Source organism: Cyprinus carpio, chromosome A20, assembly GCF_018340385.1.
Source record: "Cyprinus carpio isolate SPL01 chromosome A20, ASM1834038v1, whole genome shotgun sequence".
Classification (NCBI taxonomy): Eukaryota; Metazoa; Chordata; class Actinopteri; order Cypriniformes; family Cyprinidae; genus Cyprinus; species Cyprinus carpio.
In genome coordinates this window covers 13,402,096-13,427,262 of record NC_056591.1, presented here as the reverse complement: position 1 = coordinate 13,427,262, position 25,167 = coordinate 13,402,096, and positions in this window count along the sequence as shown.

The following is a 25,167-nucleotide window of genomic DNA, read 5'->3' as shown; positions in this document are numbered from 1 at the left end:
AAAGTAGCAGCAGTTATCTAAGTGGCCTCACACTATATCAGCAATGACACTGACCAGTCAGAAGAGCACAGAGCTGCATATTAATTATGACCATACAAGCACTAGTCATAGGCCTAAATTTAACCCTTAAACATACATACTGTGAATACAAAATGTAATGTGAAATTGATAATGCACAACTAGTATGTAATAGATCAAAGACTGCGTATTTAACACATGCTTGGCAACGGGCATTACTGCAAGCAATTAGCATTTACAAGCAGCAATGGAAAGCGTTAAAAGACAATGAGAGTACTTGAGCAGAGTGTCAGCTTACGGTAATTGTGGCGCTGTGTGTAATTTGTGTGCTGGAAGGTGTGTTCACTCTCACTGCCCAGCATGCATGTTCATAATTCAGTTCCTCTTGGTTAAGAGATAGACATTTCAGTTGAGGAAGAAGAATGGATGGAGATGCACTTGAGAAAGTGCTGGGAATGTTTTGACGGGGATAAACTCTGGGTTGTATGCAAAAGACAAGTTATATATACAGTATGTTGTTGCACCCAGTTTTTCTGCCGATGCAAACTACATTTTGTGAGCGGTTCATACATTATATATATCAGATTCATCCAAGAAATCTAATTTTGTGTCAAAGTGTTGTGATTTTTTGTGTATGAAGTAAGACAAAGTCATGAAGTGCCGTTGAAAAACAAAACTTTTCTTCCATTTGTGACTGAATCACATATAAAGCAAGGTAAAAAACATTGATCGCCTTGTATGCAATCATTGAGAGATGTCCAGGAGGTTCAGTACAAAGCCATAAAACCTTATGGGCTTCTATTATCTCTCAAGTTTCCTACAACAATACCATGTTGGAATTCCTAATGACAAGATCTCTGTGACAGCTGATTTGTGTTTTTGAAATTTTTTGTATACTCTGACTTTTCCAGAGAGCTCCCGACTTGTACCCTGAACTTCTGCAACATGTAGAGAAACACTAAAAATGGCAGCAGGCCCTTCAGCAGTAACACAGAGTTCAGCAGTTATTTTGTTATGTTTCCTTCCCCATTTCTGTTTAATAAAATCCTGATGTTGTTAAAGGGTAGGTTCATCCAAATGTAATGCGAATCTAAATTTCTCCGATACGTAAAAATAAGTCGAGTTACTTTATTAGGCATTTTCATTTGTTGTATTGTGGTTGTTGTCTATTAACAGCTCAACATTACACAGAAGAGTCATATTGGTGAGAGTGTTACCTCAGCAAAACAATCGCATGATTCTGAGTAAATATCTGACCGACTTAAGCGCGCAGCGATTTATCAATCATCATCAAGAGCCCATTATCGCGACCGCGACATATCATATCGAGGCGCCTAGTACGTTTCTAGTGTATTACACACTGCTAAATGTTTACTGTCAAGTGGAGGAAATCCCAATCAGTTAAGTAGCAATTAGATCAGTCAGTCATAAACATATATGTCTGCTGCACTCCTAAAATCACACACTCATATAGAGGAATCCAAATTAAACGCTGTCATTTATAACAACTTCTGCTTCTAACACCTCAACTGCACTGATAGTCCAATCGGAAGCAATGTTGCAGTAAGGATCAAGTGAAAAACCAGACTGAGCACGGGCCAGTTTATAAAACACTGTAATCTAAACCATAGGTCTGAGCAGGTTTCTCTCATCATGAAACAACTGATGGAATCCGAAAAGTATGTTCGTTTACAGTCCTTTTGCTGAAATTGATTCAAATAATATTCCTACTGCAACCGGCATTCTTGCAGCCTCGCGGAATTGAATCACAGAGTTGGCTTAATTTAGCATGCAAATTTCCTGCATGTAGAGAAAGTGCTGGAAGAGAGTTGAGGAAGTCACGTAAACTGTGATACCATCCAACTAGCAGGAAACTTAAGGTATACGTTTGCCAGGGGGCTTGCGACAAATGAACTGTACAAGAAAAACAAGCTCAACAAAAATGTTCTGTCTTCAACGCATCATCTGCGTGTTTTCTCGATAGAGAACACGCATCTAACTTATGGAAATAAACTAGACTAGATTTATCTAGAGCTGCGTGCTACTTAGAGGTGACGTGAAAACAATTAACAATTAGCTTTAACAACTTAGCTAGAGCAATTGTAACAATAACATGTAATTACTTGTCTGCCTAGGGATAGTAGTTCAACATCATCTATAGCGATTCCTTTAGGACGTGAAACTGTGTTATTAAGGAAAATCAAATGGGGTAAGAAACAAGGCAGAAAGCTAAATACAGTCATTTTATTCAATAGCCTTAAAGCTTTTAAAAAAACGATAAGTGTTTAACAGCGCATGTGCAAATAATCCCAAAGAGTTCCAAATAGAGCATTAAACTCATTCAAACACGCTCCACACAAAACACACCCAACACATGCACCAGTTAAGGCAACCTTTGAGTATGTGACCAATATACTGCATATGAGAAGGCATTTACTGGCGTTTTTATATCAGATAGAAAATAATAACCAGAGTATTTTAATGTTCTGCAGGGAACTATATAGGCCTCAGAGACGCTAGTAGTTACAACTTGGACTGAAGATATCAAACGATCTCTGGTCGTGGGTATGTATTAGTCTCCAGGTCTCGGCCTACTGCCCTTTCTGAAGGTCTACAATACTTTTAGCTCCAAGAAAATGAACTCTTTTGAATGGCAATGTTTTTAGACTCATACAAAACATCAGTGGGAGACTGCAACACCATTAACATTTATTAAATTTGCTGTTTCTACAATAAATGACCGTATTTAGAAGTGTCCTCTAGGAAATCAGTAATAAACTAAAAATGAAAGAAATAAAAATAATAATAATAATAATATAAACAATTCCAGTCGAAACCCAACAGAGAAGAATTTACATATTTTCTGGGAGAAGGAAGCTCATCATACACATGAATGGTTTTACTTACTTCTCCATGCAGTAAGCTGCAATAAGAGAAGGATGTGCAAGAACTGCAAAAAAATTACACACACTTAAAGCTTTAAAGTGTGCCACAATCACAGTTTTTTCCTTATAGATAGGAGAAATTGGCACTGAAGAGCAGAGTGCCCTGGGAAATAACTGTTTCTAGCAGAGAAAAAAGTGGTAAACACAAGCCTTAAAACACGCATCCATTATCTCAGGTTTACAGCCATGGCGATGGGGCAGAAACATTTAGAGCAGAATTAGGTAGCTGTCCATCGAGCTGAATTAGAAAGCGCTTGGACGTAGGTGTAGGGAGAAGGAACAATCCATAGTATGTCCAGACTTTCACAAACACTTTCACACATGAGAATCAGACAGCTTGGGACGGCGGAACACGAGGGCATTTGGTTCTTGCGATGTGAGGGTTGATCCAATTAACCCAGTCTTCTAATGATAGAGCTGGTAAAGATGGGATCAAGGCCTCATCAAATTTATGTCTAGTCATGCGCATCAGGAAATCATGATGTGGGTCATGCACCACACGTCATGTGAACTAGCTACATCAGACTTCATGCACTGAGATGTCAAGGGGTGAGTGTGTTAAGTGAGCAGCAGTTACAGGTTAAGTTGGAAGCTACGCATGCCCAAACGTTCATGCTGCTTAAGAGGGATGGGTCCCGTATATTATGTTGGCGGCCACACCAAGCAGCGAGGAATATAAGTTTGTGTGCAACGTGCAAAAACTAGTTATGCCTGCAGGGCATGCTTGGTTCAGCAGAGCTGTAGCTGTCGAATGATGTACACAAACAGATGTTATTGGTTACTGCCACAGAGGAATACTGAATTCCCTAAAGCTTGGCCCATGCTCCGGATAATAATCTCTGAAAGTGAACTCTGAAGTGTTATAAACAATCATAAATAGTGATGACAGAAGCATGCTGTAAGGTATGTGTAAGTATTTTTGCAAATGCAGAAACAGACCAGTTAAAAAACTTGGGGGGGGGGGGGGAGGGGGGGGGGCTTGTGTTTCGTACCAAACAAACTCCTCGTTGCATGTTCCCTAAAATGTAGCATACTATCCCACAGTCAATGTGTTTATAAATTCAGACGTTGCTTAAGAAAGGCAGGAAATAAAGATGCAAATGCAGTTTGGGGGAAGCTATTTGCCAACTGATCCTTAATGTTTATGTTAGAATTTATCTCTTGAAAGATTTGGCTACGTGCCAAAATGGGGCAGTCAGATTATAATGACAGGAACCAAGATTTGTCACAATATACCCACAGCGAGTGCGAGAGGAGTTATAGCCCATAATCTGCCATTTTGGCATGCTGCTTCCTTCAAATTCTTTGAAAAAAAAGTTAGGGAGAAGTTGGGAAATACATCTTTTCATGGTCATTACATGCAAAACTAATGTATGTCAGGGGGATAAGAAAATAAAGTATAAAGGACCTAAAAACACGCACTGGAAGAGACGGTGAATTCAGTTGGTAAGTTAGACAAACACAAAGTAAATAACAGACAGCAACGGATTGGTTTTCTTGTTAAAAGTACATCCCAGAAGGGTCAAAGTGTACTCGAATGATTGAGTGAGTTTGATTTGAAATGATTGATCAGGTGATAGCTTTGCACATATACTTCAATTCCCAGCTTCTCACACCGCTATTTGTCATGTGCCACTATGCAGTTCAAGGTTGTTATCTCTATAAACCACACGAATCTGAGCCGATTGAGCAAAAGAGCAACTTCCAAGAGAGACTATTTTACAATGAGTCTCAAGCGCGGAGGGAGCAAAGGAAAAACAATGGCGGAATCCAGATTGTGATGGTAAAAAAATAAAACCGGTTTCAATTGTTCTTCCCTGACAGTCCATACGTGCCATGAATTATGTTGAAAATAATTGTCCAACATGCCCTGGGTGAAGTATCACTGCAGCTTCAGCATACAGGTGCATCTCATCAGAAATAACTCATCAACATCACACATACATCTACAGCAATCAAAAATATACCTCATGATCCATCTCTGGAGACTATTGAATAGATGTTTGTCAGAGGGGAAACTGACTGAGGATTAGTAGTTTATGCAGCTTAGTACATTGTACACAGCATTCCAGTTAATCATGCAGGTGTCAAGCTGCATGGCTTCGGCCTTGAGAACAATAGAGAAACATGGAAAAAAATCCCTTCACATCAACTTTGGGAAATAAGGGAATATAAAGTATCTAAATAACTGCTCCCAGGCAAAACCCAAAGAAAAGCAAAACTAAAAAAACATGCTCAGGAAACTGCGAAATTACTCGACCACAGTGAATAACTTAAGAAAACAAAAACACCACTGCTGACTGTAAGCCATAAACCAAACACAATAAGATGAGAGAATTCTACAAACATGTCTAGCCGCATTGATTATGAGGTGATTCAAGATTCTTAAAGGAGTCGTAAACAAGTGTCGAAGTCATTGTGAACGGGACATTTTAACAGAATTATTGCACGATAGGCCAGTACATCTGATCACAAACAACAGGGGATGAGGCCATAGACATTTTATTATTTACACAAAAACCAATCTTCTTCTTTCCAGGTCCACAAGGCCTCCTACTTCATATTGAAATTGTATGGTGCTCCAATAATCTGTTGTTTTAACAATACTATATCTAGACATTTTACCTTACCAGGCTGGAGGAAACTAAGTCTGGACACAAGTTTGTATAGAGAGAAATACTGAAATGATCTAGTCATCCAAATTAATACACCACATTTCCAAATGTGAATATGGACTAGTTGTAGTGGAACAAAATGGCAATCAATGGAAATGACGACTTCAGTTCCGTTCAGGTTTGGAAGTAAAAGGCCCAATAATTGATTCCACCCATATGAGTGTCTCCTTCTTGATCTTTTATACACATTTTCAAAGGACGACAAAGCAACGGGCCATTTGGTGGAACCTGAAAAAAGGTGCTTGACCCTCATAACTGCTCTTCCACTTTCAGGTTGATCCTCACATGATCACACGCAAAGCTGAAGTGAGTTTTTAGATGTAAACACACAGACAAAAAGCATTGCAGGAAACATCTGAAGTTAACTAGCACTCCTGCAATATATCTCAATTCTACTGTGCCATTAAGGCCAAACCTGTCCAGGATGGTTCCCTGCTGGCATTAAAAAAAAAAACCTTCCCACCCCCCAAATGTTTTTTAGGGGAGGAGTCATGATGGATGGAATGAGGAGAGGTAAAGAATGCTAATAGGGTGTTGTCCAACTGGGGAACATCTCTTCATTCCCACTTTCTCCTTCACGCTACACCATCTCTCCTGGGAAAAGAACGGTAAGGGGTAGCATCCTCGGAGCTTCCAGCAACATTTGCTCTGAATCAAACGGCGTGCACGCGTCTCCAGTGCCCCTCTACCACCTGCTCTGCAGAACAGAATGTGCTGCCCCATTAGTGCTGGTGCATTATGAATGGAAGCATACAGTAGCATATTCAAACAATGTTACACGAGGACAGAGAAATGAGGTATAAAACATTACATTAAAACAAATTAATACTACATGATAATTATCCATTATGGTTTATATTAATGTATTATGAAGATTATAGAATATATATATATATATATATATATATAGTTATATATATATTATATATAATATATATATTATATAAAACGGTTAGTAGATGTCGAGCAGGGAAATGGAGGGGAACAACCAGAGTGGAGCTGGGAACATATAAATTGAGAAATTTCAAGGAGTAGACGAAAACAGGAAATTAAATAGGATCTAATTTACGACTTAAACATACATCAATCAATTCTTATTAAACATTATATTTAAACTACTGTATATGTATATAAAACATATACTGTGTATGCTGTTCTGTATCATACATGCCACAACGGATGCGCTGTTTTTCTTGAAATACAAAGGCTAAATACACATAGGAAAAAGAGTGCATCCTTGTTGGCGTGGATGATACAGAAAGAGCATAAGATGATTTGGAGGGAGACACTGAGGAAGATGTGGTGAACACCGCAATTGTTGAATAAAGTCGTTATCTATTTGTTTTGTATTTGCATTACAAAAAGTGTTCCATCGCTTATATACCCCAGATGACACATCTGGGCAAGAGGGAGTAATTCTGACGACGAATTTAAATACTTGTATGCACCGCATGACACTGTGATTGATCTGGGCAGGACGCGGAGTACGCACTGGCTACGCAGTTTTCATCCAATAATATCTAAATTGTGTATGAAGACGACAAGCTTTGACGGGTTTGGGATGACAGAAGCAGTATGGGGGTATAGTGCTTAATGACAACATTTTCATTTTGAGGTGAACGTAGGCCTCTTTAATTTCAACGCAGAAATCAATGGGTCATCTTCTTTTTAAAAGGCTATACACACTCATTGACTTGTGTGGGTTGGCAAGAGGGAAAAACCAGTTCTGTGGTCCCAAAGGCATTATAGATAAAAATAACAGTTAAAACAGTGACATTATAAGGCTCAACGATTTAGAAGTTATTGCCAAAAACCGATGGTTCACATCATAACAATTTTAAAATTAATTTAATGGTGGCAGAAGCTCCAGTCTTCATGTGTCACATGGAGAGAACCATTGTGATCTAAATATGCTGATGAACAAATAAATACATGTTAAATTACATGAACCTTAGATATCTATAAATATGTTTGGTAACTAATATATAATTACATAATATATAATATATATAATATCTATAGATATATAATATTCTATATATTATTATATTATATATATATATATATATTAGGGCTGTCAAGATGCATTACACTATGATTGGATTATAAATCACACAGAGGTCCCCCCCCACCCACGCCGCCCCCAAATAAAGTTTTGGTTTATCAATTAAAACTATATGTGTGATATAATGTGGATATTTGAGTATGTATATTAGAAGTAATTACAAACACATGCATGCTAAATTAAGAAGAATATGGTTATAGTTTAGTATATTCAATCTATTATATATAATATAAAAGATAAGAATATAATATATAATGTATATACATGTAAAAATAATTTTCTAAAATATCATTATGTGTGTGTATTGTAAGTATTACATAATAAAATATACTGTGACAATACCATATATTATGTAAACAAAAAAACTTTTATGTAATGTTAACAAGTACTGCAAAGTGATCTCTTATAAATATATAATATATAGTTATCGATAAAATCTAATATACTATAGTATATATATATATATATATAGTATATGGGTTGTCATTATTTATAACACATTAATGAGATCCCATTGCATTAAGATCTATATCTGCATCCATCAATTGTTTGAAAAGCTTGTTTTTTGAAAGATTTTAGTTTTTGGCGTAAATACAGTTTTCCCACATTTTCAGGACCATCATTTAAGCTTATATCTTCATTAAACAGGGTGTTGTATTCAGGAAGAAACATAACCTTGACTCACAATGAGACAAGAAGACGAGCGAGAGAACGAGAGAGCACATCTGCTGATTTCTGTTAGAGGCATAATATTGTGTAGAAAGGGCAGAAGTGTTAAAAGTATAGGCACCAGCAAAAAAAGTTGATCAAAGCACAAGCTGTTTATCAGGGTGTAAGTAATGTAATTAGTCCTGGGTGAACGATAATAGTCTCCTTTACATGTACCTGTAACACTGAAGGGGGCAGATCAGTGTCCAGGAACAGGTCTGCCAAAACACTTCCTCATAAATAATGTTCTTGTTCATCTCCAGCTCCTCTGCTGATCAAACACTCTGAGAACACAGCTGGAGTAAAATATGGGGACGTACTTCTAGTATTTGTGAGAGTTTCAGCTCTGCGGGAAGAACTTAGGAGATGCTGAATAAACATAAATGTGGTTGCTATGCTTTCTGAAGCCAGGCAATTCTGCTGAGACTCGAGATAATTTATCATGAAGTATAATTTTTTTTTACATATCCCTTACGTACCACATAAAGCCTCAACGGTAGGTCTTTATGTAACTTTAATTGGACATTTTGAGCTCATTTTTTGTATCAGAGTAATGACCAGTAAATGAAGGATTAAAGCTGATCAGGGTCCAAGCAGGCTAGATTTGAGCAAAATCTCCTACTTGGGCACCACAGCCCAATTTTGCTGTATAAAGTTTGTAACATGTTGTCAGGAAGTGACACTTGCTGTCATAGCATCACAGCCACAAAAACTGTTTTTATTTAAAAGGCAATCTTCTGTGTCGGTGATTGGCAAATGCTCATGCATATAGCCGTGTCTTAATTGTTCAGTTTTTGAGCAGGTGTCAATGGCAATTTCCTTTTCCTGCTTATACCTAATCATGACATTAGAAAAGAACCAGGCTTGGCCCTGCTGTGCATAATCATATTATTTCTCCGTACTGTGCCCTGTGTGTGATCACATCACCCCCTTTTTGATTTGGGTGATTTTATGCTGGGATTTATATAGAAGGATTTAAGTTCTTTTTATGCAGCCTCTATCTGTTTCATGCTAACTACTATATGCAACCGCAATGTGAAAACTTAGAGCAAACTTTTGCTGTGCCCCCCTGTTTGACAGTGCAACACAAAAACTGCATGTTATCCATTATTTTGGGTTCCTTTTCAATTTACTCAGAATTGTTCAGCTCAGCCCTTTAACTAATTTTCTGTACCGTTTCCCAGAAAGGAAATCTTTGGCTTGTTGACTAGCCACGGAAAGTTGGCCATAATATTTTTCATTCCACTGGCCAGACCAATTCCAGTTCTGATACAAAAATTCTGGAAAAACTATAATAAAAAAATAAAATGAATTAAAATACTTGGTGTTGTTGTTGTTGATGAAATATACTACTACTAATAATACTAACAATAAAATGTTTATTTCTTTTTACCTAGTAACATTGCTCCAAGCCAAGTCAGTTGTGAGGTTTACACTGGAAGGGTTTTGCACATGTGTGATACATGACTTCACATTCTATAAATTAAGGAAGCAAAGGAATGTATGAACTTACAATGTAAATCAATGTCAATCACACCAAAAGCGCTAGCCCTAGGGATGCCTCCATTACTAACAATGTGCAATGTATTTCTTCAGACATTTCTGTAGCATTCGCAGCGCAAGTCTTTGTTCACATGCACGGCTACTGTATTAAGGAGGATCCCTCGTGTAATCAGAATATGTATAATGCTGGTGTTTCACCTGAAGCATTGCAGCAGGGAAAGAATGAGGGGTCAGAGGGAGGCAGTACGAGAGAGAAATGGCACTACATTATTGCCATGCCAATAAAGCACAAGAAAAAGGCAGAAACCAAAAAAATTGTGGAAGGTGAAAAAGAGATCGAGAATCAGAGAAGAGCAAACAACTTACGAAAAACTTAAGATATAAGTAAAGATAAGACAGAGAGTAAGAGAAAAAGGTTTTAAAGGAGAGACAGTCCGAGTTGAGTGGGTGCTGTGATCGCCCTCAGCTTTCTGTAATCCCAGATCACAGTGCTCTGATAGCATACTGCTTCTCTCAACTCAGGATTAACATTAAGGCAGTCCAACGGTCCCTCTCACCACCGTCAAAACATGTGGTTCCTTCTCTGGGTGGGTGGCCAACCAGAACACAATATGGGTCGCTGCGCTCATTACGTGATAGACACTGAGAGTAACTGATGCCAATCTCTGTTTAAATGCCATTAAACTACTGTGTAAAATTTCTGTTCTTCCAAGCATGTCGCAGAGGTATCTCCATAATAGAGAAACTGTGAAAAAATTGAGCATGATCAAATTAGACAACTGTGTTCTTGTAATAGCAAAATACATAAATGTTTACAGTAAAACAACTTAAAAAATTAAATACAGTTAATAAAGCGGCAAAGTCTGGCAATGTTCCGGAATGGTATGGTGATGTTGATCCAATGTACATAACTTAACAGCAAAAATAAGAAATATGACTTAATTAAATTAAATTTTTTTGTTTTAATGTAAAGACAAATGTATGTTTGTATGTACAAATTTGCTTTGTTAAGTATTCATTTTCTATTGTTTATAAAAATATTTCTTTTCTTTTTTCTTTTTTTTGTAAAAATTGTCTAATTTTAGAGTAAAAAATGTTTTGTCTGCATAATAAGATTTTTTTTAATGTATTGTTTATTTGGGGAAAAATCTGCATGATAAGATTTTTTTTAATGTATTGTTTACTGTTGTAACACTTTTACAGTCATATATTGTTCAATGTAGACAAAGATACTTTTCTTTATGAAGTGAATTGCAAGTATATTTCAGAAATATTTTTACCAAAGTCCCTTTTGGTTTTACTTACAGCCTGCGGTTCCAGCTCAGGACCGAGATCTTTTATCGCTGGGACCGCTCCATCTTTCAGTATTCAGTATCAAATGAAGGCCAAATCCAGTGTCAAACTGGGCCTTGTTTATAAAACATTCGTCACCGAAATGACAGAAACAAACACCCTTGCGAAACTCTGTCCCGGAAAAACAAACTACACTGTTCAAGTAACCCTGGTTTCTTTGGGAAGCTGAACAAGGTTTTCTTTCCCTCACAACCAAAAACACACTTTTTTGCGACTAAAAATAGATGTGTGCTAACTGTAAAATGTATTTAGGAGTACTTTAAAGCAAAATCCCTCCAGGTGAGTTTTCTTAAATTTAATGTCATAAAAAGAAAATATAAAAAATTATCATAATATTTTATATTTTGGGGATGGAAAAACATAAATGTTTTTTCAAAAGGCTATGATTAATAAAAAAAGAGCGCTGCACGTTGCAGTGTCACAAGGTAATAATTCCTTACATTTATATAGCGCTTTTCTAGGCATTCAAAGCGCTTTACATTGTCAGGGGGTATCTCCTCGGCCCCACTACCCCCCAAATTGTGCAGCATCCACCTGGATGATGCGACGGCAGTCATATTGCGCCAGAACGCCCACCACACACCAGCTTACTGGGGGAGAGGAGACAGAGTGATGAAGCCAATCAGCAGATATGGGGATTGTTAGGAGGCCATGATGGTCAGAGGCCATTGGGCAAATTTTAACCAGGATGCCAAGGTCACACCTCTACTCTTTTCGAAATACATCCTGGGATTTTTAATGACCACAGAGAGTCAGGACCTCAGTTTAACGTCTCATCCGAAGGACGGTGCTTGTTAACAGTGTAGTGTCCCCATCACTACACTGGGGCGCTAGGACCCACACAGACCACAGGTTGAGCACCCCCTGCTGGCCTCACTAGCCACCACTCTTCCAGCAGCAACCTAGTTTTCTCAGGAGGTCTCCCATCCAGGTACTGACCAGGCTCAGCCCTGCTTAGCTTCCTGGGAAAACCGGTCTTGGGCTCCAGGGTGATAGGGCTGCTGGCGCTTTCTGCTTCAAAGTGATTCTCAATCAGTGAATAGGGGGCACATTATGCCAAGCAATTGCTTATGAACTCGAGTTGATGAATTATGACAATGTCTACTTTATGACTTTTATATAATATATTTTAGACGGTTGTAAGAACACATTTTATCTTCATCTTTTTCATCCTGTGCCCATCATTTTAGTTTGCTATGGTAATTAATTAGTTCCTCCCTCCTCGTTACCTCGTTATCCTGAGTATATAACTCAGTCTCACACCACCATTCACTGCTTAGCACATTTTATCCCATTTCCTGCCTTTTCCCTCCTTTTCTCTCTTTTTTGTTCACCTGTTTTTACCTGTTTACCCTTTATTCTTGTTGCTTTCGTATTTTGGGGTTTACCCTTTTGGATTACCCTGTCTGGATATTGTTCGCTCATCGTGGAACCACGCTTGCCCCTAGGATTATTCTTGTGTCTTGACCTCTATATACCTGTTTGCCAACGTTTGACCCATGCCTGTTATGACCACGTCTCTGACCAATAAAAAGCTTGCACATGGATCCGCATGTCTCATCGGCTCAAACGTTACAAATATATAGATTGTACTAGGTATCATCATTAAAAAGAGAGAGACACTATATGACAAATCAAGGAGAACTCTACCATTTAAAATTCTGTAATTTTGCATAATTTAGAATGCATAATAATGCATAATGAGTATGTAATTAAATGTAACAGTAGCTTATGTAATTAAAATGAATTTCAATAAATACAAATATTGTAAAAATCACACATTATTTGTTATTTGTCACATGTAGTAGACCATTTTTGTGCCTTGGGTAATAGGAGGATCTTCCATCTGGCTACCACCACAAGTATATTTTAAACCTGTGGGAAGCACTGGTATATGTGAATACTCAAAGACAAAAATGAATTTAAGCACATATGTGGGTACATTTATGATAAAACCCTCTTCTAATTATCAGTGTTAATGTTGGTTTTATTTGCTATATGGAAAAGCTTACCAAAGAAACTGCAATTATGGTCCAAAGTTTTAAGTGTAACTGATGAGCGCTTTATGTTGATTAAAATGTGAATGAATCCATAATTTCACCAGCCATTTAGAATAAGCATCGTCAAAAGTGCCACTCAGTGCAGACAAACAGCGCTGCTTTACATGGCTCTCACAGCTGTGGGCAATTATGCTCTCACCAGGGCCGCCATATTCTCATCTAACTGTGTTCATCAACTCGCTGAAGTTTAAGGAAAGCTGCTGATGCAATAGCAGTGTGTAAACAAGATTTCCCTTATGTTCACATTGAAGAGTAAGTCATACAGCAGGAGGGTGTACAGTATGTGTGTGTGGGTGGGCAGATGGGGGAGTGGGCAGTTCTGATCGAATGTGTCGCATCTGTTTGTGTGCGTTTGTGTCGTAAAATATTCCCTTCGGCATTTTTAATGTCCAAGCAGAATGTCCCCATCACTGTGAAATTCAACGGCCTATTGAGAGCCTGCCTCTGGGGATATTTGGTTTACCACTCTGAAGTTTTAATACTCAAATAGATTCAAAAACAGGCAGGCCACAAAATCCAGGTGATACTGACTCCATGCTGAGTTTATCCAGACTGTCAGAGTTTTCAGTAACTGGCACCCTTACAAAGTAGCCATAAAAGAACTCGCTCCAAAAAGAGGTCCCTTTGCTCTTGTTAAAACAGACCCCTGAAGACTAGCAAAATAGCTTCCCCTCAGCATTACTGGGTAAGACGATGCTGGAAACTCTAACAACCACTGGCCTCAACGCATACGCGGATGGCTGTCAGCCCAATGCCACATGCAAAACTGTAGCAAGCGAGGGGAACAAATTTCGATTTATGCGTTTTAGAGTTTCTCATTATGCATGTGCAGAATGGGCTGAGCTGGAACACTTATGCAAAGCAGAAGCCAATTAAAGCCAAGTAGATGTGAAAGCACAGAAATGTTCTTAAACTGCCTGGTTTGACAGCTATTTCAGCTGAGGGGTTCTGACAAATACATTAAGGATATTAGCTCGCACTCAGTATTTACTTAACGTGGTTTTTAAAGGTGCACTCTGTAATTTTTGTTACATTTTTGTCATGTTAAAAAGATTTACAAAGAAATTAATAGCAGTTTTGAAAAATGCTTAAAAATACCACACTAACACTACCGTTTAAAAGTATGTTATCAGCTTTGAAAGAAATTACTACTTTTATTCAGCAAGGATGCATTAAATTGATCAAAAGTGACAGTAAAGACATTTATCTCGTGTTAAAAGGTTTTCTATTTTAAATAAATGCTGTTCTTTTATCCTTGAAAAAACATCATGATTTCCACAAAATTAAAAAGCAACTGTTTTCAATGTTGATAATAACAAATCACTACTGTAAATCAGCATATCAGAATGATTTCTGAAAGATCATAGGGTTAGAATTAGGATAATGAGTAATGGCTTCTGAAAATTCAGCATTGCATCACATGACTAATTTATAATTTGAAATATATTACAATAGAAAACAGTTACTTTAAACAAATAATATTTCACAATATTACTATTTTTCTGTAGTAGCCTTGATGAGTATAAGGGCAGTACAATTCTGAAGGGCAGTACTAAACATGGAAAAGTTTTCTCTCTTATATTGTTAAAATTATTCACATTTTCACAGATTCTGCAATGGGGTTCCCAAACTTTCGCATGCCACTGTATATATTAGAGAAAGTCATATCATATCGATTTACTTCATGTAGAACAAATCAGCTTTAAAAATCCTGTTGATAGGCTACTGAAAGTCTATTGAGTCTTCCTCTCATGTGAGTGTCATGTCTATCATTTTAAAGGTATTTTTCATAAGTACTAATCATTTCTTCAACTGTAAAACTTTTTAATGAGGACAAAAATGATTGCGCGCATTTTAAGTGCTCCAAACCTTTCAAAATCAATAAATATTAGTATGATATATCTCAGCACTCACTCAATATTCAGTCTCTGTCAAGGCCATGGTTCTTTTAGCTGTAAGTATCTATTGAAATTCCATATAAAAGAAAACACTTTCTTTTAAAATACTGTTATTTTCCCACTAACTTCTGTTCTACTCCTCACCAAGAATCATCTAAATGTGTGACTGTCGTAAATACATTTAACATTTTTGTCAGCCAAAGCTGGAGGACAGCTGAGGATGAAGCGGGCAGCTGACATTTATGGTAATAAACAAGGTAGTGGACTGACACCATTGATCCCATCTCTCACTCCCTGAGTGTTGACTATGCAATGCTTTGAAGTAGGATGGTACATAAAAAAAGTCACAGCTGAGTTAATAAGAGATACAGAAGAGAATAAGCCTGTCAGGACTGCTGTTCCACATAAGAGGAAAACAAAAGAACGCTATTTTCTCATCAAAAGATGAAGAAGAGGAGGGAGAGGTGTTGTCTTCACATGGAATGAAGAACATAAAGGATAGCTTGATGCATTTTTGACCTGCACGCCTCAGCCTGCTGCGTTTTTCATACAGATATCTATTTGAAAGAAGTCGAGAGAATAATTGCTCAATCATTATTTTGTTATTTCACAATTAAGACTGTATTCTTACATTACCGGAAAGAAATGATTACCATTGTGATTTGTCCTTTTCTTCGACCAATCTAACTAACTACACACAAATTCTCAAAATAGGTGGCCACAAAATAGGCTCATGGTTTGTTTAGTAAGCATGGCCCTTATTAACCACTGCTGGTTGATACTATATGTAAACTACATTTTTTTTGTTAAAATAAAAAAAAAAAAAAACCTTTTAACTGTTGCCAATATTAATATTTATAATATTTATAAAGACACTGAAGACCACAACAATTGCTGTCGAAAATTCAGCTTTACCATCACAGGAATATAAAATGACATTTTACAATATATTAAAATGGAAATTAAACATAAATTGCAATAATATTTCACCATATAATTTTATTTTTGATCAAATAAATGCAGTGTTGGTGGTGAGCATAAAAGACCTCTTTAACAACATTTTTTAAATCTTGCCAACCGCAAACCTTTGAATGGTAGTGTGCGTGTGGGTATTGAATGCATTCTCAGGTCAGCACTGTTCTGCTGTGTTTGAATTTGATAATGAATTACACTTAGCTTTAAAGTATGTCTTGCAAAGCAAGAAATCATTTTTAATTGAAGTTCAACTTTATGCAGAATGGAATAGACTGCAGCTATGCTGACACTGTCCACAAAGAAACATTATAACTGGCTGTCAGAATCATTTTAACTATTTATTTCATCAGAAATACCACTAAATGAGAGAGCAGCTAAGAGCAAGGCTGTTTGCAGAGAATTAAGTCATCTTACCAGAAAAAAAAAAAAAAAGTAAAATAAAAACTTAAGGAAATTTAAGGGAAAAGTTGGTATTTTTTTTTTTTTTTTTTTTACCATACCAGGATTGACCAGAATGTGAATTAAGACATTCATGAATGGTTTTTGATTAATATTTGATGCTTTCTGAAGTGAAGTGACCTTACAGCATCTTATAAATTACAATCAAATACATAAAAAATAATTATCTATCTGCAGGGTTTTTCAAATATATGTAATGTTTTCTCATCTGTCTTTTTTTTTTTTTTTTTTTTTAATCTGAAAAAGTCATTTTATACTTTCAAAAGGAAACAGTCGATAAGGGTTAACCTCAGTTACTTTATTGCAAAGTGAATAGGTGACCTCAACCAACTTCAAAAACAAACTTCAAACACTTAAAAGAGCCTCTTCATATCCAACAAAAACTGTCAGTTGAGAGCTTCCTCAGTAGCTCTACCAACACATGCAGCTGTACCAACACCCTACCTGTCCTCCACCGACACACTCAAGGTCTCTCCGAAGAGGGAAACTTCTTTAACTGATCACATGCTGGAAACATCTCCAAACGTTCTGTTCTGCTCCATACAGCACAATTCCAGTGATTCCTTCGCTTGTCCAGCCATCACTGTAATCAGAGGCTGCCAGGCTGTGAGTCAAGGAGCCTGATCTCAAAGAACATTTTGTGTTGAAGCGTCATTAGCCTCTGCTCGACCTTCACCTCCCTCCTGAGCGTGCTGAAAAAAGAAACATGAAGAAAAGGGCTGAAGTGAGTGCTGAACTGATAGGTTTAGGTGTCCAAGACTTTCTCCTTAGACAAGAGAAGGAACCACTTGGTGGCCAACAGCACCAGAGATTAAATTGGTTGCTGTCCTTGTTGAATAAAGTGTGGGTGGCATTAGCTCATTCTATGAGCTCTGACTGGGCTGAATGGCCCATTCACTGTAAATGGAACCATTAATGGGTCTGTCAGGTAAAGGAGAGAGCTCTTAAACAATTACTTGCCAACACTTGAGAGCTAGGTGGTCCGGTGTAATGAGAACGCCTGCGAAGGTGATGGAACTATACAAGGTGGTTCCATGCGATACTAAAGCTACTGTTGAAATATAATATGCCAGTATTGTCATTATCCAGGAACACAAAACACCAGCTCTTGGTTATGCTTTATTAAATTTTTATGATGCAAATAGTCTAATGCAGTGTTTGTTTTTCAGTCATTCTCATTTCCATCAGCCAGTTCCAAATCATAGAGCAAGGCATAGAAAATAAAATTATACCTCAAACATGGGCTTGCCAAAGATGCTGATGGGGTTGGGGGAGATTTCTATGCTATATTATTATTATTTCAAAGAGTGTAATTTTCATAGACAAAGGTTAGATCTACCAATGCTTAACAATTTTGCTGAAGCAGAGGTTCTGATTTTCACTGGCTGCACCACAAATAAATGATATATTTTTGCATGTAGCAATTCATTTTTATATTTGCTATTTGCTACTTTTCATTAAATGTTACTTTTTCATAATTATTATTCCATTTCTTAATAAAAACATTAAAAAATTATGAATGAAATGAAATTATACAGCCATAAGCATAAATACACTTTTGCTGATAAATGGTGACATAATGCAAAAGATAACTGATTGGTTTGGAATTTTCAACATTCTTTCAAAGCATTGTTTAAATTTTGACAAATCCTAAATTCAGTCATGCAGATAGAGCTGGATAACAATATTTTTGAGACTAATCAGCTAAATTTGCAACATCAGTGTAGAAGACGATTGACTTATGGTTTCATCAACTGGTATTAAACGCTCTTACACTGGTCCCAGCCTGGCAAGAATTAAAAGGATTGTATGTGGACATGAAAAATGTTGTTCCAAACCTGTATGACCTTCCTTCTTCTGTGGAACATACAAGAAAATATTTTGAAAAATGTCTGTGTTTTTTGTCCATACAATGGAAGTCAATGGTGACCAAAACTGTCTCCAACATTTTTCAAAAGAAAGAAAGTCATAGATTGGAATGATATGAAGGTGAGTAAAACGAGGGAAATTTGAAGAATGTTCATTTTTTGGGGCGGAATTATCTCTTTATAACTGATTTGACAAAAGTTGGTGGATTGAAAAAGGCTGAGAAACCCCTGAATGAGCACAATGGGTCTTAAGCTGTGCAATAGGACAAGCCTGGTCAGGCAGTATAGTTTTCTCACTAACTAGACTGTATGGGCAGGCTTGAAAAAGCAGGTGTTACAAGGGAGAATAGTTTCATTTCATCTGTTCTTTAGATCCCTAACCTCTGATGGACCACCAGCAGGAGGAAAAACAACCAGTTGGATGCCAGTTAGTTCTGTTGTAGCTTTATAAAACCCTATAATTCACAAAGTACATGTACGTGGGGGGCAAAAAAAAAAAATTTTGGAACTTCAGAAAAGGGTGACATTGAAATATTTGTCAGTGAGAGGTACATTTTGATGTGGGACAGACTTTGTATGTGATCTTTTTTGTCTGATGTAATATTGATGGAGTCAGCTGTGCTTCAAATAATATCCCAGCGTAACAGGATCACACCAGCATAGTGATCATTTACATGAGACTCTATGTGGAAAAAATTTCCTCAGGGGGCATCAGAGATAGAGATGAAGATATCAGATTTGACATAATGAGCTCCTGTGAGATTTCTATTTTTTTCTCTCTCCCTCAATAAAAACTACAGAACACCTCAGAGGACTCGTGGAATACAAACTCTCCTCACTAAAGGATGAAGGGTTACATCACACAGCGGTAAGCAGGTGACAGAGCAAGCACACAGCATCTTGTAAACCTAATTGAAGTTTAGCTGGGATTCTTTCTCACTGCATACCAAGAGATGCTTAACAACCAAGGGTGTAATTAAATTAAAATAATTAAAATAGGGGTGAAATTCAAAGACGTTCATATAATTGCTTTAAGTGCAGTTGTCTGAGGCTTTCTAATGTCTATGGAGCTTCCAGTACTTAGTACATAAGTTCATCTCAGTATAATATCAATAAATTCATCGATGCCAATATTTATTTTTTAGTTAATAATACTGCCAATAACATTATATTTTTAAACCAACACAAAACGGTTTAATTTAGTACCAAATATTGTCAATATGTATTTTACAAAGTTCCGATCTACCGTTGCAGATTCACTACGTGTTCAATGAAAAATGATGCCATTTGAAACGATGCTGTTGGTTTGACATCACTGACACTAAACACCGCTGTCACGTGACCAATCATTTGTTTTTGACCAACGTTAAACTATGAATATCTATAATTAAAATATGAATTATACGCAATGATGATCTAAGTTAAGAATAGTTTAAAAGATTTAAAACGTTTTGTTTACATATATGGCATATATGAAAAAGATGTGTTAACATAAACAAATCTAGTTAAATATCAATATAACAGAACATTTTTATTTTGTTAAGTTAGCTATACAAAAATATGATATCATTGTGTAGCGCGACAAAGGACATTCACAAAGGTTTCATGTCATGAGTCCTCAGAAGCTATTAGACACACTAAATTATCTGAGATAAAATTGTTCATGACTTTAAGTAAAAATCAACAAAAAATACATAATTTCTTCTGCAATGCATGCATTTATGAGTGTAAAAAGTAGCCTTTGTTTTATTAAAATTTATTTTATAGTCCACAAGCCAAAAGTTGAAGAAACGCTCATAAATTAATATTTAAATATACTCCTAAGGGGAATGTCACCAACAATCCCATATCTGTCTTCATTCCCTGCAGCACAGTATATTCTAGGTATCTCTAAATAAATAATTTTGCCATCAGAATCACCACATGTATTTCAAGTTCTGTTGCCAGAGGTCATATTGATGTCATTTCTTTTGATAAAGCAAATCCACCTTGCTGAACCTTTGTTAGCAAACAGCTGCAATCAAACACAATGTTAGTCAAGTACTCATGACAGTCATAAGTGCCTTGTAGACATGTCTCACTGTGACTTTTCCACCTGCTGCTCTGGTTCCCTGACTGAAGCATCCTCTCCTGCAGAGCAGAGAGGCCTGACATGGCTTACACGTCCTCTCTGGGTTTTTTTTTTCTGTCTGCCTACCCTTATGCCTGGGGAAAGTAATTTTCATGGTCTGCTGTCTCAATCCAAACCTTCTTTACTTCACAGTCACCGAGCATGTAGAGCTCCTCCAACGGGGTCAGGGAGAAGAACATTGTAGTTGTTGCCATTATTATTGCAAATCTGCAAATATATAATGAAGAATAATTAAATGCTTTGAATCATATTCTAAATGTTACATTAAATAATTTAAAATGTAGTTACGAAGAAAGCTTACAACAATGCCCTTTATTTCAGCCACAGCAACTTCTGTATAACACAAAATGCTACAGTATGTTCACTGTTAATGGGGTCAATGACAAATAATAGTGCCACAATTAAAAAAGGGAAAATATGTTTTAAAAAATCTAGTTATAACATTTTTCTTAAACCTTGAAAACATATAAGTGAAAATGATTACTTTCAAATAAAGTTTTTTTTTTTTTACATATAACTTTTATAAATAAAAAATATTTTTTTAATTTATTTTTTTATTAAAATATTTATTTATAATTTATTCATTTTATAAAAATCATTATGATATCAGAACAGTTGTAGCATTCTGATATTAATTAAAGAAATGAAAAACATGCTTATCATAGAAGAGGTATATTTTAAAATGATGTATGAAGTTCTATTTTAATTGACTCAATGACAGATTCTTGTCATGGTAAGAATAAGATTCTTGAGCACCAAATCAACATGTTAGAATTATTTCTGAAGGATCATGTGACACTGAAGCCTGGAGTAATGGCTGCTGAAAATTCAGCATTGTTATCACAGGAATAAATTACATTTATATTATATTAAAAATATATATTAAAAGAGAAAACGTTTATTTTATGTTGTAATAATATTTCACAATTTTACTGTTTTTACTGTATTTTTAAACAAAAAAAAAAAAAACATTTAAAAAAATCTTACTGACTATTCAGAAGTTTGAAGACATTAAGATTTTTTAAAAAATATTTTGAAAAAAGTCTCTTATGCTCACTAAGGCTGCATTTATTTGATGAAAAATATATCTATTACACTTTTTATTTTTGTAGAGAAGAGTTGAGTTCAGTTAAACTCTGTGCTCCTGAACTATGGTTCACTGGAGACTGTGATATGCTCTTGTTACCCATATCTCACCTCTTAATGTGTTGAGCTCGGTACTCAGAAACAGATGGGTAAAACACTGCAACCTGTTCTGCCACTGCAGGGATACCTTGACAATTTTATGACAACACTAAATGAGAAAAAGGCCCTTGGACTCAACATAAACCCTCAGGTCAGGTTAGTGTTGAGCAGAGGCATTGCCACATGAAAAATAAGATTGCATCTATATTTGTTGATGGTTTGTGTATTAAGTTATTCAGGTCATGAAATGTGTTGAGTTTTACAGCTAGAAAACTCATTAAGAATTGATATAGATTCTGATTTAGCTAAAGGCTGCTTGAAAAATCTAGCAATGGGTTATTGACATTGACATTGACATTAAAACTCAAAGTTCACCAGCAAAGAGATTGACATAACTCCTAACTTCAGACAGAATTTTCAGTATCTCCATCTCCATGTTTGAAGAATCAGTGTCTGCTGGGAGAAATTATTCCTGCAATATCACTAGCTAAATACTGTCACCACCCTGCAAGCCATTGTTCAGATTGCATCTGAGAAGCTTGATGTATTTTCATCAGCAATATTTTTCATTTGCGAAATTTCAACAACCCAGCCATCATTCTGTTTGATGATGTAGCGAGCATGATGCATCTTGACATGAGCAAGATGAGAAGTTGTCTTTGTTTTTCGAACTGTTGTTCAGCCCATTTCATCACAGGCCATTTCAACCTCTCAGGGAAAGAGAAATTGTGTTTTCTATTGTGCAAATCAAACGAACAAGCTCTTTCTCTCATATGCCAGTCGCAACATGGATTTGAGTGACAGAGATTGCAGAGGATAAGGTTTCAGACCACAAATATCCCGGTAAAAACCCTTTGAAAATCTGGCTTAGCACTCAAGCATAAAGAACTGGCTCTGGAGATGAATTTATGGAAAGTTTCAGTCTTGCAGGTCTTTACTTTGCAAGGAATAAAACTCATCAACATCAATGTAGCACTTTAGTGCCTAATGTTACACAACCGTCTTCATTACGTGTGTCTGTTTTAAGCAGATCATAGTGACTTGATGTTAAGGTAAAATAATTTTTTCATTAATGACGTTTTTGACAGTTCCATTAACCATTTGCTTTCCCTGATGATAATAGCGCAATGTTAATTCCTCCAATAGTCTTTTATGAACAAGGCACAATAGATGAGTCTCATTTACAAAGAAAGAGGGCATGTTTGTACTGAAAAGAATAAAAAAAAAGTTTTGAAATACTGCATCCAAAATGGTGCAGCTGTTTAGTGAATTCACCCCTGTTTGTTTTGCATGAGATGACAGATTACAGCTCCTGGTAACTGTCTTAGCGATCTGAGCCAGATGTTTGCGCTCTCTCCATCACCAGCGCTCTTGCAGGAAGAGCGTGTGCCAGTCTGTTTTTCTTGAGCAACAGAAAAACTTATCAGCTTCTTACAGTTCCTTTTATTCAGTTCCAATGAAGGGAAACCCATCTCATGGCAGCTGACTTCGTTTTCAATCTAATATCACCACCAGTAATCCAGAACAAACTCATTAAAATAAATAGCATTTTTACATTTACAAGCATGGATTTACCATTTAGATTTTACTGGAGTTTCTGACTTTGATTGCCACCAGCATTTTGGTGTAACTAATACAAACCTTGGTAAACAAAAATAAAACAATATGTATAAATATTTATAGAAGCTGTTATAATATCTCACAATAGAATAGAATAGAATAGAATAGAATAGAATAGAATAGAATAGAATAGAGATTTTTAGGTTTTTCCATTTTTCACAATATAGTGGAAATTTGAAAAACTTCAAAAAACTTGCTTCAAAAAACACACTATATATATATATATATATATATATATATATATATATATATATATATATATATTCAGGGGTTATTTTTTGGGGATAATTTATAAATTTGAACAAATAATTCAATTAAAAATTGACAACTGCAGATCAACAACAACAAACCAATAATACTAACTGCCCACTAAAATCTGTTTATTTAGGTTTCTTTAGATTTTGATATCACGATGCAAGCTGGTTATTGATATCCTGAAAATCCAAACTATTAACCCCTTCAAACTCTATGGTCAACAAAGAAAGTGCGGATAGTCTTTAGTAGTACCCTCAGTCCTTGTGAACAGTGCTGTAAACTACAAAAACTGTCCCTGTGAAAAAGATGTTATTGTGCCTGTTAGCCATTTTTTTCTGGCTACAATATAATACGCATGATTACAACTCAAGCTTTTAGCACTCACGTCTTTTCCAAACCCAGCCAAGTGAAAACACTTCTGCAACAACAACAAAAAAAGCATCAAGCAGTTCTTTGTATAAATAAATCATAATATTTTTAACTGACAGATTTACAGATTTCTCTGGTTTCTACAGTTAGTCTGAAATGCCCAGTCACCAGATATATCTGCAGATATATATATATATATACTTGGCACAAGTTTTCCTTTTTAAAACCCTCCCGTGGTCTCTCCGTTGACCTTTGCATAGCAGACACCATCATTAGTGGCAGGCCTGTCCTCGCCCAGACACGGTTCAGCCACACAGAGAGCCTGCCTCACTGCCTCAGGTGCTAATGACATCACGGCTCTCTGCTGTCCAGTGAAAGGTCACGGATGATATGCATTTCACTGCAGCCCTTTCAGAGGATCCCTGGCCAAACACATTCTCACACACCATTCTTCCAGTTTTACTGCACACAGCACTGAAAGCCCCTAGACAGACTCTCTGAATACTCTTGCATAAAGTCTGATGTAAAATGACTGAATAAATAGAAAATGACAAGATTGTTCAGTATTTGTCATACGCTTGTTTGATTTAAATTATGATGGGCTTAAGGAAGCCTGTATGGCTTTGTCATTTAAGTAAAATCAAGTAAATATATCATACCGAATATAATTAGATACACACAGGTAATCCTGAGTGCATGACTGAGAGTCTGACCCAGTTCTTAGAGAGCATGAGCCACACAGTGTGCTGCCTGATGATTATGACTCCTTAGCGAAAGGATGAAAGAGAAAGTGACTGTTTACAAACTAGGCCAATCTTCAAGGATAAGTTAGGTAAAGTTGGTCAGGCGAATATGAAAGAAAGCAGGACAGACTTTGTTTCGTTTAACTTCAATGACTTTTCAATGGCCTTAACTGCTGTTTTTTTTTTTTAACTAGCAATTTCTGAGTGAATTTCTGAGTGTTTCTACACCATTTTTGTCAGTCTTGACTTGCTATTCCAATCTCAAACTTTTATATTCTTTCATCTGTGAATTTGTTGAAATTAATACCTGGATAGTCAAATTGCTTTGTAGTTTTTA